This window comes from Adiantum capillus-veneris, chromosome 4 (assembly GCF_014529385.1).
Source record: "Adiantum capillus-veneris isolate H3 chromosome 4, ASM1452938v2, whole genome shotgun sequence".
In the NCBI taxonomy this organism is placed as follows: Eukaryota; Viridiplantae; Streptophyta; class Polypodiopsida; order Polypodiales; family Pteridaceae; genus Adiantum; species Adiantum capillus-veneris.
Genome location: NC_140934.1, coordinates 147413566 through 147428405, shown reverse-complemented (window position 1 = coordinate 147428405; position 14840 = coordinate 147413566). Strand labels below are relative to the sequence as shown.

Genomic DNA, 14840 nt, shown 5'->3' with positions numbered 1-14840 from the left:
AAAACCATCAAAAAGTAAAATGTTTGGGTGTTGTAAAGAGCTTAGACGTGGAGGCGTATGATGCAAAGGTGGTGGTTGATTTTCATGTGATGCCAGCGGGGTTGGGAGCATATCCTATTATATTGACCATGGTTACGTGCAGTGGGAGTTGTTCAAGATTGGCGACGTGGTACAATTAGCCTCTATGGAAAGACAGGTGCCAAGAAGCTACATAATATGGGACAATGATAGTACTACCAACAGTGATGAGGATGTTGATGTTGCATTTCTTTTGATGGACAAAGAAATCCAGGAGTCTGGTTTAGTTGCATTTGCAAATGAGATTGAAGATGAAAGTGAAGGGCCTTATATTGAAGGGCTGATGAAAACCAAGGTTGAATTGTCAAAGAAGCAAGAATTGATGACACAAATGATCAGTGGAGACCTCTCAGCTATGGAGAAGGAGATATATTTGCACATGCTGGCTAGTTTTCTTGATTTGTTCATTACTTCATATGTAGAGATTAGAGGGTTCAAAGGAGAAGATATGCATATAGAGTTGAAAGAAGGTGCTAAGCGAACGCGGCAAAGGATAAGAAGGATGGGTCAAGAGAAGATGGAAGCCTTGAGGGAAGAGGTGGACAAGTTATTGAAGGCAGGGTTCATAGTCCTAGTGGAGACCACAGAATGGGTGAGTCCAGTAGTAGTTAGCCCAAAGAAGGATGGAAACTGGAGGATTTGTGTAGATTTTAAACCCTTAAATGCAGCCACTAAGAAGAACCCATATCCTCTTCCATTCATCGATTAGATCTTGGATTCAGTGTGGCAGGTTATGAGAGGTACAATGCGTGTGATAATTTTTGAGGCTATTTTCAATTGAAGATTGCTCTTAAAGACCGAGCAAAGACAACTTTCATTACGCCATGGGGCTATTATTGCTACACGGTATTGCCATTTGGGTTGTCAAATGGACCATCTTTCTATCAAGAGAGAGCAAATTGGGTATTGGAACCATTCACTGTTAGTTGTGTTAAAGCTTTTATGGATGACTTTCGTGTCTACAGTAGTAGGGCTGAACACCATGAGAAGCTGCAGATGGTATTGGCTCGATATGATGAATGTGGAGGACAACTAAATCCAAAGAAATGTCCTCTAGTACAACCAAGGGTGAAGTTATTGGGCCACATGGTGTCAGAAAATGGCATTGAGGTTGATCCAGACAAGGTTAAATCTATTATTCTTCTTCCATTACCTACGAGTACAAAGCAATTGGCAACCTTTATACACAAAGTGAAGTACATGGCACGGTTTATTCCATTGTTTTCACAGATCCTTTATCCATTACAAAAAGTGGCAAAGCATGACCCATTGCAATGGGATGACAAGTGTGAAGCAGTGTTTCAAGAGGTGTTAGAGGAATTGTCAGCCATGCAGGCTCCTGATTGGGAGCAAGTGTTTTATGTAAATCCATGAGAAGGGGATGATGCCATTGGAGCCATGCTATTGCAAAAGGAGAAGGGCAGCCATTATATGAGGCCAATGTATTGTGCAAGTCGAATGAAGTTGGTAGCAGAGAGAAAATTCTCGGAAGTAGAGCTAGTGATTGCCAGTGTAATATTTGCTTGTCGACGATTTTGTCATTACTTGCTACCACGACCTTTTGTTTCTTAACAAGTTACACCTTTTTGCCACAATTAATTAATGTCACTAACATGTCAAATGTGGTCAAGAAATGGGCAATTGAGCTGCAAGAGTTTGAGTTCTCTTTTTTAGTGAAAGACAGTACAAGAGCTACCCTAGCTGATTTGTTGACTTACAAGGAGAATCCCCTTCTAGTTAAGGAAGAGGTGGTGAGAAGGGTAGTTGAAGAAGTGCCACAGATCAGCAATGCACATGTGTTGTTCTTTGATGGCTCATACAAAAAGATCCATGATGTGGCTTCAGGGGGTATAGCACTTTACGATCCAGAGGGGAAGCTGGTATGCAAGAGAGGGTTCAAATTGGATGCACATAGTAACAATGAGGCTGAATATGCTACTTAGAAAGCCGGATTACACATTTGTTTGAAGCATGGGATTAGGAGGTTGAGCATAAAAGGTGATACCTTGTTAGTTGTGAAGCAAGTGTTGGGTGTGTGGAAGAGCAAGAACACCTCAGTGAAGGAAATGTGTTTCAAAATTAAAGGCCTGTTAAAAAAGTTTGAAGCATGGAGCATCAGACACATTGCATGTGCTTCACATGGAGAGGCACATGAAGCAACTCAAAGCATGATTGGGGATCTATTTGTGTTGAGGACGAATTTACCTCTTTATCATGGTCGGGAATGTTTGGCTCAAGAAGAGGAGTTTTTGCTAGCAAGAATCATTCCAAAGGACATTCAGAAGTCTAAGAAGTATAGTTTTATGCGTAGAGCATCCAAGTACAAATTGATTGGTGATGTCTTGTACATGAAATGCGCTGATCTCGTGTTGAGACGTGTACCTTGGTGGGAGGAGCTTTATAGAGTGTTGGAAGAGAATCATGAAGGTGCATGTGGCGGAGATTTTGCTCTAAAGATCACCTTGCATAAGATCTTGCAAGAGGGGTATGTATGGCCTAGTTTGCACAACGATGTTCACCATTGGTGTAGGTCTTGCAATAGGTGTCAAGCATTTGGGAAGAGAGGGTTGAAGCCAGAGCTACAAAAAACCATTATGGCGTTTGATGTGTTTCAAAAGTGGGGGATTGATGCAATAGGCCAGTTACCTATCACAAGCAGGGGCAAAAGCTATATTTTGACAGCAATGAACTATCTCTCTAGATGGGCAGAGGCTATAGTAGTAAAAAAAATCACTGCAAAGGATGTGGTAAAATTTGTGTATGATGAAATATGTTGCAAGTTTGGGGTGCCACTAGAGCTACTTTTGGATAAGGGGCCAGGATTTAGAGCTAAACTACTAGACTTCTTATGCGCCAAGATAAAGATTAGGCACCAAAATACCACTCCTTATTACCCACAATGTAATGGCTTAAATGAAAAGATTCAATGGTGAGTTGGTACAAATTCTTTCGAAAGTGACAGAGCACCAAGGAAAGAATTGGGATTTGGAATTGCCTAGTGCATTATGGGCTTACCATACTTCCATAAAGACAGGTACAAGGTGTACTCCATTTCATTTGGTATATGGAAAGGAAGCACCTATTGCCTGTGGAAGTAAAGTTGCCTACAGTCAAGATACTAGAGAAGTTGCTTGGGCCACCTAGTGATGCATTCAAAGAGAGGCTCTTACAATTACAAGAGGTTCAACTGGATAGGATGAGCGCATTGGAACATTATGGGCAGATGCAAGATAAGGCTTTAGAAAAGATAAATGAAAAGGTCAAAAGTAAGGGTATCAAGAAACATGACTTGGTTTTTCGCTACAATAGTAAGTTGGACAAGACATTCCAAAAGAAGTTTCAAATTAAGTAGAAAGGTCATTTCAAGGTAGTGGAGTGTTTTCCAAATGGTACATATCAGTTGGCTAACCTGGATGGGATTCTACATAAGTCAAGGGTAAATGAGTTGCGTCTTAAATTATACCATGCTAGATTAATGATGGTGGAGCAAGATGAGCTGTCTGCAGAACAAGTAATATATATGAGGGATGAGGAGACCTGTGACGCGGCGAGTCTCATATATCTCTTTTTGCTGCTGCTGATCATGAATGATCTAGTAGGCTAGGGGATGGGAAAATTATGTTAGGAGTTTTTTGGAAGAAGTGATTGTGCATATGTACATCCACATGCATGGTGCATCGAATAAAGGATTGCCCATTGTCTAGAGCCAGGTGGTACGTGGGGCCCACATGTGTACATGTAGGACAGCGTGTACATAGTACATCGATTTTCATTGTCACCAGTACCAGTGTGTTTTTTATATAATAATGAGGAGTTGGTAGCACGTAAAACTTCTTGAGGAAGCTATCCACGGGCTGACAACATGAGGTAAGCAGGTGCGTCAGATGGCATCTAGTGGCATCAAGAGGTCGAATGGGGTCCATACTTGCACGTGGATAAACGAGGACACAATGGGGGTGTTTTCTTGTGATGAATTAAGCAAAAAGGTCATCATGAGAACTGTATTTGGGGGCCACTTCACGTGTTTGCGGGATGCATTATTGGAAAATGCTGAGTGCCAGGTGTGCGGATGATGCAAAAATGTAACAAAAATGCAAGTGTGGCCAGTTTTAGGCCTGTTCGGGGCCCGTTTGAGGTCAACTAAAAGGCCAGAGGTGCCCAAGGGATAAAGTGAAGTGTGGACACTAAAAAACCTGAGGAAAAGACCAGCAAAGCATGGAGAGAAGAGGAGGAATAGCCGCAAGTGCTGTCCATTTTTCCAAATTCCACACTTTTTCCTATTGTTTTGGCTGTGTAAGTTTCTCCTGTGAGCGAAGTCTCTGCTACAATTTGTGATTGTATCTGGCATATTTCATCCATATTGTGTCAGCTATTTGCCCCATTGGTGTTGGCCCAAGCTCAATTGTATATAATCATAATAAATCTTCCTCTTTTGAGCTGAGTTTTTTGGGTGTGTGTGTGTGTGTGTCTGTGTTGAGTGGGTAAATGGATAGTCTCTCTCCTCTCACTCCATCAGTGTGCTCCCCGTCTCGGCCAGGTGGATTGTGTAAGCCGAGTGGTGCCCCATAGTGTATGTGTGTATTATCCCAAGAGTGTGAGTCACGTAATTATAGAGGCGTTGTGTTTGTTTCCATCCCGCTCACAACGTGGAGAAGTTGAAGCATGAGCTTGCAGCATGGACAAAAGATGCTCTCTACCTTTGACCCATTATTAGCCTGTCACGAGTTTTTTTCTTGTGCCACATTTGAACATCGGCATTCTTGTATCACATCATCTTTTATGATGTAAACATTACTTGGATGGAAATTTATTGGACTGCTATCTTCAATCTTTCTTTCTCATTGTGATCCGGTTTTTTAAACATAGTGTGATTCCATGTTGATGGTGTGCTTGTGTGGCACGAGAGTGAAAATCTGTTCTCGTAGCACAAGTGTCTTGGAATAATGGAATTTGTGTTGACCATTGTGGAAGTGTAGTAAAGAAAATGTTAATACGTAAAGCAAATGTCTTTAGTGTAGACATGTAGTAGTGTTAGTGTGTATACGTGCTTCACCAAGGGCACTTTTCTCCCACTGGGTTTTTCCCCCTGGACATCTGGTGTGAAAGGACACCTTATCTCTTAGGGTCTCATATAAGCTTTGTAGCTCTGAGTTTGAAAAGACTCTATTATTTTAATAAAGAGAGATAGAGTACAGAGATCTCATACGCAAGCTCCGTGTCTTCTCCTTCTCCATCTTCTTTCTACTCTGAGTTGCTATCTTCCTTCTGTTTCCTGTTTCATCATCTTCAACAATTGGTATCAGAGCAAGGTGATTTCCAGAGCCTCTACTTGCGTTTTTGCGTCAACGCGCGCAATCGCAGTTTTCAGGCAGTTTTCGGAAAATTTGCTCGTGGGAGCATCCTCGACGTTCCGGGAGTATTCTCAGTAGGTGACCTGTAGTTTTACCCCCCTTTTGAAGCCGTTCGAGCCCTCATAATTTTGTTCTGAGCAGCATAGCAGAAGTTACTTTTCGGAGGCGTTTAGATCAAGAGGGTGTGCTTTTTGACAGATTTTCTTCAGGTAAACAGTTCTTTTGGGAAGCAGCTTGTCTTAGCTTTGTGCTAAGATTTTGTGTAGAGTTTTTCTTGCATTGGAGAGGAGATTTGTGAATCTCTTGGAGGTTCTTTTGCTCTCTTGTGTGCATCCACAATATGGCTCAATCCGAAGACAAATTGGATGGTACCAACTATTCTCTTTGGTCTTTTATGGCCAAAAATATTTTGGTTGATAAAGGATTGTGGGATTATGTATCTGGAGATGAAGTTCATCCAGGTAGCATTGCACCTGCCACGCCTGGTCGTGGTGCAGCTGTTGGTGCAGGACCCTCACAAGTCACTCCAGAGCAAAAGAAATGGGATACTAAAGATGCACAAGCTATGGCTGTGATTGCCTTAACTATAAAGAGGACAATCACACCACATATCAGATCTTGCAAAACTTCTGAGAATGCTTGGGACACTCTGCAAGCTATGTTTGGAGAAAGAAACGTTGCCAGAATAGAGTTTTTGAAGAAACAACTTGACAAAATACAGATGGACGAAGGTGACGATATCGTCGAGCATCTTACAAAAATCAGGGATCTTAAAGAGAAATTGCTTAGCATTGATGAAGTGATTCCAGAGAAGGACTTGGTTTCCAAAACACTCAATTCACTACCACCATCTTATTTGACTTTTCAGGCTTCTTTGACTCTGTCTTTGCGAGCTAATCCTGAGACTCTTCGTTTTGAAGAGTTAGTGGCTTTGCTATTGCAGGAGGATCAATCACGTAAGAACAAGTCTTTACAGGTGGATGGTATGGATCATGCTCTTGTTGTACAGAACAAAAACAAGGGTAAAGAGAGTGCTCATCACTCCAAGTCTGGTGCAGGACAGTCTTTAGAGAAGTCTAAAGGTGATTCCGACAAGTCCAAGAAGAAAGGTAAATGTCACTACTGCAAGAAACCTGGTCACTACATTAGTGAGTGTAAAAAGTGAATTGCTAAAGAAAAGAAGAAAGAGTCAAGTTTGGTTGTTTTAGCTTCTGGTGATTCTTCTACAGCTAAAGAAGAGTCTGCAAACTTTGCGCAGGATTCTTATGCTTTCTTAGTATGTTCAGATTTTTTTGCTTACAGTATTGAAGCGACACAAATGATTTGGTACTTTGATAGTGGTGCATCCAGGCATATTACTTCAAGGAAGGATTTGTTTTGTTCATTGGATGCAGCTCCAACAGGAAAGAAGGTGACATGTGCAAATAATGCTTCTTATCCAATCAAAGGCGTTGGTAAGATTTTGATTACCATTTCAGATGGTTCAGATTTATGCTTGCCAGATGTCTTATATGTTCCAGGAATCAAGAAGAATTTGTTGTCTGTATCCTCTCTTGCAAAAAATGGTCTTCGGGTCATTTTTGAGGATGACAGATGTGTTGTATGAGATCGAGAGAATGGTTATTCTCTTATCACTACATGTACGCTGGAAAATGGATTATTTGTGCTAGATCGTTATGAAAAGCAGATTCAGGTATGTATTGCAGAAACAAAGACTCAGGCCATGTAGGATGCTGAGTTGTGGCATGCTAGATTTGGGCATGTTGGTTATGGTAGTTTGATGACTTTACAACGTCATAATATGGTGCATGATTTGTCTTTATTGGAGATGCCACCAAGACATGTATGTGAAGGTTGTGTTCTTGGAAAGATGCACATATTTGCATTTTTGCAGGATGGTTCAATTAGAGGGACACGAAAGTTGCAGCTTGTACACAGTGATGTATGTGGTCCTATGAGGACGCCATCTATGGGAAACAGCCTTTATTTTGTGACCTTCATTGATGAATTTTCCAGGGTTTGTTGGGTGTATCCACTCAAAGCAAAGTCAGAAGTGTTTGCAATTTTTCAACATTATGTCGCCATGGTTGAAAATGAAACAGGTTGCAAAGTACAGACTCTTCGTACCGATCGAGGAGGTGAATACATGTCAGGTGCATTTAAGGATTTTTTGGGAAAGAAAGGCATTAAACACCAATGCACTATGCCATACACACCACAACAGAATGGTGTTGCAGAAAGGAAGAACAGGTCTTTAATGGAGACGGCTAGATGTATGCTCAAGGCTAAGAGTTTGCCTCATAAGCTATGGATGGAGGCAGTTGCTTGTGCAGCACATGTTTTGAACAGGTGTCCTACTCGTGCCTTGAAGACCATTACTCCATATGAAGCTTGGTATGACAAAAAACCTTCAGTCAATTATCTTCGTGTTTTTAGTTGTCTTGCTTATGCTCACATACCTCAGTAGTTACGTGGGAAGCTTGATGATAAGGCAATCAAATGTATATTTGTGGGGTAGAGTAGTGGAAGTAAAGGTTATAGACTTTACAATCCTGCTACAAACAAGATTTTTTAAAGTCGTGATGTAATTTTTGCAGAAACTACTACTCAACCTATGGTTGCTTTTGAGGTACCTCATATGCAGACACATGATGTATTTGAAGGTTTGCTTCCTTCTTTTGTGGAGAATCAAGAATCACAATAGGTTGATAATCTTGATCAATCTTTTGATCAACATGTGACACCTCATGATGTAGAGGAAATTGTGCATGAAGAGCAAGAAGTTCTCAGGGAAAAAAGAACCTTGCCTAAATGGGTTCAAAAAACTTTGCAGGATAGCAAGTTGGATGCACCGTTGCCACGAAAAACACGTGCTGATACTACTTTTGGTAGAGAGCAAGTAGATTTTGCTTGCTTTAGCACTCTTTGTGATGCAGATGAGCCTGATTCATTTCAACAAGCTTTAGAGTGTGTTCAGTGGAAAGATGCTATGCATCAAGAAATTGATTCTATTCGTAAGAATCATCCATGGGATCTAGTGGACTTGCCTACAGGTAAAAAGCCTATTGGTACAAAGTGGGTTTTTAAGGTAAAAAGGAAACAAGATGGTACTGTTGACAGGTACAAAGCAAGGCTTGTGGCAAAAGGCTATGCGCAATAGAAAGGCATAGATTATGATGAAACCTTTGCTCCTACTTCTCGTGCGTCCACAGTTAGATCACTAGTTGCAATTGCTGCTCATCATGGTTGGAAAGTGCATCAGTTGGATATCAAAACTGGTTTTTTGAATGGTGACTTGCAGGAAGAAGTTTATGTAAGTCAACCAAGTGGTTTTGTTGTAAAAGGTCAAGATCAAAAGGTATGAAGATTGCGTAAAGCTTTGTATGGTCTCAAACAGGCTCCAAGAGCATGGTATGAGAAGATACATACTTATTTGATTGGCCAGGGATTTCACAATAGTCCAACAGAAAGTACTTTGTATGTCAAAAAGAGAGATAGAGTTCTCATTATGCTAACACTTTATGTGGATGATATGCTTCTTACAGGCAATATTGCAGATGAAATTGAAGCGTTTAAAGATGCTTTGAGAAAAACCTTTGAGATGTCTGATCTTGGTTTGCTACATTATTACTTGGGTATTCAGTTTGTGCAATCAGAGGATGGCATATACATGTTGCAGGCAAAATATTTGCATAAAATTTTGGACAAGTTTGGTATGCAAAATTGTAAACCAATCTCTACACCCGTAGAAACTGGATCAAAGTTGAGCATGCACGATGCTGGAGAACCTTTTGATGGACATACTTATGCAGCAGCGGTTGGTTGCTTGATATATTTGGCAGGCAACACTCGTCCAGACATTCAATTTGGGGTTTCACAAGCAAGCAGATTTATGCACAGCCCAGGTATGCACCATTGGCAGGCTGTGAAGCGCATACTTCGTTACCATTCAGGCACCCCTAATCTTTCCATGTTCTTTCCAAGGGGGGATATGTATGGAAAGCACAGTTCTATGCAGCTTCTTGGTTAGAACGATTCAGATTGGGCTGGTGATTTTGACACACGACATTCCACAATTGGGAATTGTTTTTTCTTGGGAAATGCGTGTATATCTTGGCTAAGCAAGAAGCAACCCACAGTGGCTACATCAACTTGTGAAGCTGAGTATAGGGCAGCTTTCACGGCAACAGTTGATTGTGTATGGATACGCAGGTTATTGGCAGATCTTTGTGAGTGTCAACAGGCACCCACTACCATTTTCACTGACAGTCAGAGTGCTATGGCAGTTGCAAGGAATCCAGTATTTCATGCAAGAACAAAGCACATAGAGGTTCACTACCACTATTTCAGGGAAAGGCTACATGCAGGGGAGGTCACACTAACTTACTGTCCTACACAAGATGACATTGCAGATCTATTTACGAAGGAGTTATCACGAGAAAATTTTGAAGCTTTCCGAAAAGCTTTGGGCTTACTCTCATACACATGATGATCTGCTACCTTGTACGGATTCACACTATCACTACAGGGGGGATTTGTAGACATGTAGTAGTGTTAGTGTGTATACGCGCTTCACCAGGGGCACTTTTCTCCCACTGGGTTTTCCCCCCTGGAAATCTGGTGTGAAAGGACACCTTATCTCTTAGGGTCTCATATAAGCTTTGTAGCTCTGAGTTTGAAAAGACTCTATTATTCTAATACAGAGAGATAGACTACAGAGATCTCGTACGCAAGCTCTGTGTCTTCTCCTTCTCCATCTTCTTCCTACTCTGAGTTGCTATCTTCCTTCTGTTTCCTGTTTCATCATCTTCAACATTTAGGCATGGAACTGTCCTAACAATGTTGAAAAAATAAATTTGCAATGCAAGCATCATTATATAATGCATATTTCTTTAGACCTCAAGCGTTGATCGCTCCAAGTACTTACCAATAATCAGCCAATCACAAATGGGTACACCAATGAGCTACCCTATAATAATCTATAACTGCACTCTAAGAAGACTCCACAGTCACTTAAAGGAAGAGCAAACCCAAGTGATCAATGATTCACAGTTATAGATCCCCATGTGAACCACTATTATTTTAAAGTAATGTTCAAGAGAATCAAGAATGAACTTCTTGTGAACCCCATGTGATCCCAAGAAATGAGGCCTAAGGGCAAACCAATTTGATCAATGATTCAAAGTTATGTGATCCCATGTAATCTACTAGTGATTTGTAAGTGATATTCAAAAGATCCAGAAGTGGTCTTCTTGTGAACCCCATGTGATCCCAAGAATTGAGGCCCAATAGCAAACCAAAATATTCAATGATTCATAGTCATGTGATCATCATGTGATCTACTTGTGATTTTCAAGTAATATACAAGAGTCCAAATTTCCATGCAACACTCCATAACATTAGGATGCACGTGTAAATGATATACAAATCCTCTCTTGATCTAGGTATATGCTCTTCATGAATAGGGTAAGTGGATATGTGTGCAATCTTTGAGGCATGTCCATATTGAACTCTCACTTGGAAAGGACAACCACATCTCTTGGACCTTCTAAGCCACTTCATAGTCCCACTTCTATGGGCCATCTTCCTCTATGGCATGCATAGTCAACTGTAGTTGTGCTTCCATTCTGGCTCTTAGATGAGCGAACCTTAACTAGCATCACCTTGTGTTGAACCATGATCTCAATTAGAGCTTGATCCACACATAAAATATAAACACTCCGACGTTCATGCTTCATGGCATCCGTAATTTCTTTGGTGACACGCATTGAGTTGTGGCACTCATCGGCACCAATGGTCTCTTTTTCACACCCACAACTTTCCAGAAGGGCTTTCACATATGCTACAGGTATCCCTTGTTGTTTGATGTCCAAACACAACGAGGCCTTCAATTTTCTAATTGTGTCTTCATAAGAATTATTATCTTCACAAAAATGACATTGAATGATAATACTCTCCCATTCCTCAATGGGTGAGATTTTAAATTTGGGGGAGTTTCCATGCACAAACACCAAAAGCCTTCTACATCTGTCCTCAACATAATATTTCTTTCATTCTTCTCCACCTTTGTAGGTCAAGCATGCCACTTGGGTCACATGCCTGCAATTCCTTTAGGCTTGGTGAATGTTCTCCTTGAAGTGCAAGGTTCATCAAATTATAACTCGATTAGCAAAAGGAGTAAAAAAATTGAGACACATAATTGTACAGATCAAGCTGGAGAATCCATGCAGGCCATCTTGTTTCTCCAAGACAAAAAAAGAGGTGTCAAACAAATCCGTGCATGGACTACAATACACTCTTTCCTCACTATCACTACAATTCTCATCATCTTCGTCACTAGTGGAAAAAGAACTCAAACCACCATTTGAAAGGGCATCATTCCATTGGAGATTTCCAAAATCTTGCACTTGAGTCTCAAAATCCATAAAATCCTTATATGCTTGATCCAAACATGGGATAATGCTACACCCCCACTGAAGACGCTTGGCACTCCAAGCTCACAATATGTTCACTTGAAGTTTACACAGTTGTTCACAAAGGGATCACATGTGGTTCACTTGTGATTTGCACAATTTTTCACAATGGGATCACATGTGGTTCACTTGAAGAACACAATTATGGCTTTAAGTAGTTCACATGGAGTTCAATGTGGATAGTTCATGGAGAAGCGTGAGGGAAGGGTGGGCTGAGAAAGTGAAGGGGCTAAGTGAATGGGCATAAAAGAGACTAGGAGCATTTGAAACCAAATTTTAGGTACCTATTCAAATTAGTAAATATCCCATGCTTTAAATGCCAATGATGAGGGGATGATGGGCCAACCAACTTGAAGGGCCGGCCAGTTTTTGCAGAATGTGATCCCTTGGTGTTCACTTGGTTAAATATCACTTTGAGTTTTCTTTTTAGTTCACTTTTGGTTTACTTTTGGTTCACAAAGTGATGAACGGTTGAGATCTTGCCCGCCTCCCAACTTTTCCCTCAACCATCGATCCCACCTCCAAAAGGTGGTGTCAAATAGTCACAGGAGGAACTAGGGTATTCTGACAGGTATAGTGAACAATTTCTCAATGTCAATAGGATCATCATTTCTCTACACACCATCACAATCGACTTATGGACACTGTCTCCGACCAATTGCATGACATGGAACACATAGGTAAAATTTTCTCTCATTTCCATAAGGAGAAGCCAAAATCATGTAAACTTGTTTAGGAGGCTTTGCCCTCTCAAGGTATGATCTTTTGGGTTTTCAATACTCTTTGTTCTTAAACCAAACTCATTTCAGTTTTGTGTGGATATGAGGGCACTCAGGACAAGGATGGTCAATTTTTGGAAGCGGAGACCTCACATGGCCGTTCCTTTGGAGCATCTACAAGAGACACAATGAGTTTCCAAACTGGAGAAGTTGACTCCACAAGGGTGGACATCCAAGGAGCAATCCAAAAAAGAAACCACCAGAGATCATTGCTCTAGTCAAAGTCATCAAGCTGAAGCGTCTTCAAATGCTTCAATTCCAGTTTGGCAATAAGAAGGAAGCAAAGCAATATTTTCTCAAATTCAAGATCGAGGGAGACATGAAGCTGCTTGGGTGGATGAGGAATTTTTCATCAACTATCCAAATTTGCTAGCCTCATACAAGGAAGCCATGCAACACGATACCCATACCTCACCTTAAGCAAGAGGGGATGTCACGTGCACATGGCTCTGTGTGCCACATGGACATGCTTCATCGACTTCCAAAGACAATTTTCCCCTATTCCTAGATAGGAGTGTCTAGAATCCTAGGAGGATCAATACCGGCAATTTTGTGAGCCTATTTGTAGGACCTACATGTCTAGACGAGTCCATTAGATTAGGTATTCCAGTTTTAGAACCCTCTTGCATAAATGGATTGTACAAGCATTTTGACAGATGTTGTTACACTGGGATGGGCATCTGGAATGACATGCATATAGTTTTAGGTTAGAGGAATCCAACGAGCCATTCCCCGTGTCAATCGGATTCCGGGGTGGGTAGATGTGAGATAGTTTTCCCAAAAACTTAGCCAAATTCAAGTTATATAATAAATCATTTTATGATTTATTTCTATAACTTTGACTTCCAAAATTTGGTATGTATGTTTTGGAGATCATAATTTTCCAGTTTGCTACGTTTACAGAAATGTGATATGGCTGCTTCTTTGTCGCCTCTTGAAGCACCTTCTAAGCACCTCAACAAAATGGTATTGCTGAAAGAAAAAAGAGGTCATTTATGGAGATGGCATGACGTGTTGTCAAGAGTCAAGCTTTACCACATTCTTTTATTTATGAGGCTCTCTCATCAGATTGTCTAGCACTACATTCAGCCTTGGCGTTTGCAAAAGGCAGGTTTGCCTAGCGTTTTACTCCAGACCAGCCTTGGCGTTTTGGGAGCAGTTTAGACAGTGTTTTTGCCAGATCAGCCCTAGCACTAGCATCCCCAGTAGATCGGCCTCAACATTTTCAGATTTTAGCCTTTTTCGTCATTGGAGAATGCTTGGATTTGAATTAGCAAGGTCCCCGTTGCAGTCCGGTACTTTGGTAGACAATTGAGACTCTCCTCGGCCATTCCCTTACTGCATTAAATGCTCCCATTGTTGTCCATCATTGGTGTCGTCGAGATCCGCATTTTTAGCCCTTCATTCCTCTCACATCAGGAGCACAATTCAGCCCTAGATCTACCCCTTGGTGGCCATCCGCAATCCTACATCGAGGTGGATCCAAAGGTGCATTGAATCAGCCCCAGAGGTGCTTCATCTTGGAAAGTTATTGAGGCGATGTTCCCCATTCGAGTAAGTAGAGTCTACACTTGAGGTATTGCATGTTTACATTCCATTTACACAATGAAAAGCAAATACCACTAGTAGAGTCTACACTTGAGGTATTGCATGTGTTTACATTCCATTTACGCAATCAAAAGCAAATACGACATCAACAATGGTGTGGGTGGCCCTTGAGAGGGTTGGTTAGGACCCCACTAGGTGTCATTATCCTCTTCTCTCTCTCTCTCTCTCTCTCTCTCTCTCTCTCTCTCTCTCTCTCTCTCCCCCCCCCCCCCCCCCCCCCTCCCCCCGTACACATCTCTAGCGCTCTCTCACATTCCCTCTCTTCAGGGAAATAAAATAAATCATCATTCAAGCTAAAAGCGATCAATAAGGCAAGGAAAATAAGTAAACGATTTGTGGAAGTGTAAAACCTAGATCTTTAACTTTTCACTTCCGCTACACCTGACAAAACTACCTTGCCTATGTAATAGTCCCGCAATGGAAAGGGAAACCCCATTGTGTACTTCTCAAGTTGTTCTACAAAAGTGATGTTTCTGAAGGTAGATACCAATAGATATGCATTATAGGTTGCAAGAGTGTTAGAAGAATAAATTCTGAGCCCAGACGAAGCT

The 14840-nt window shown here is 41.2% G+C and overlaps 1 pseudogene; it reads right to left on the bottom strand.

The window, feature by feature from the left end:
* Positions 1 to 10987: 10987 nt before the first annotated feature.
* On the bottom strand, positions 10988 to 11854 carry LOC147460133 (uncharacterized; annotated as a pseudogene).
* Between the last annotated feature and the right edge of the window lie 2986 nt (positions 11855 to 14840).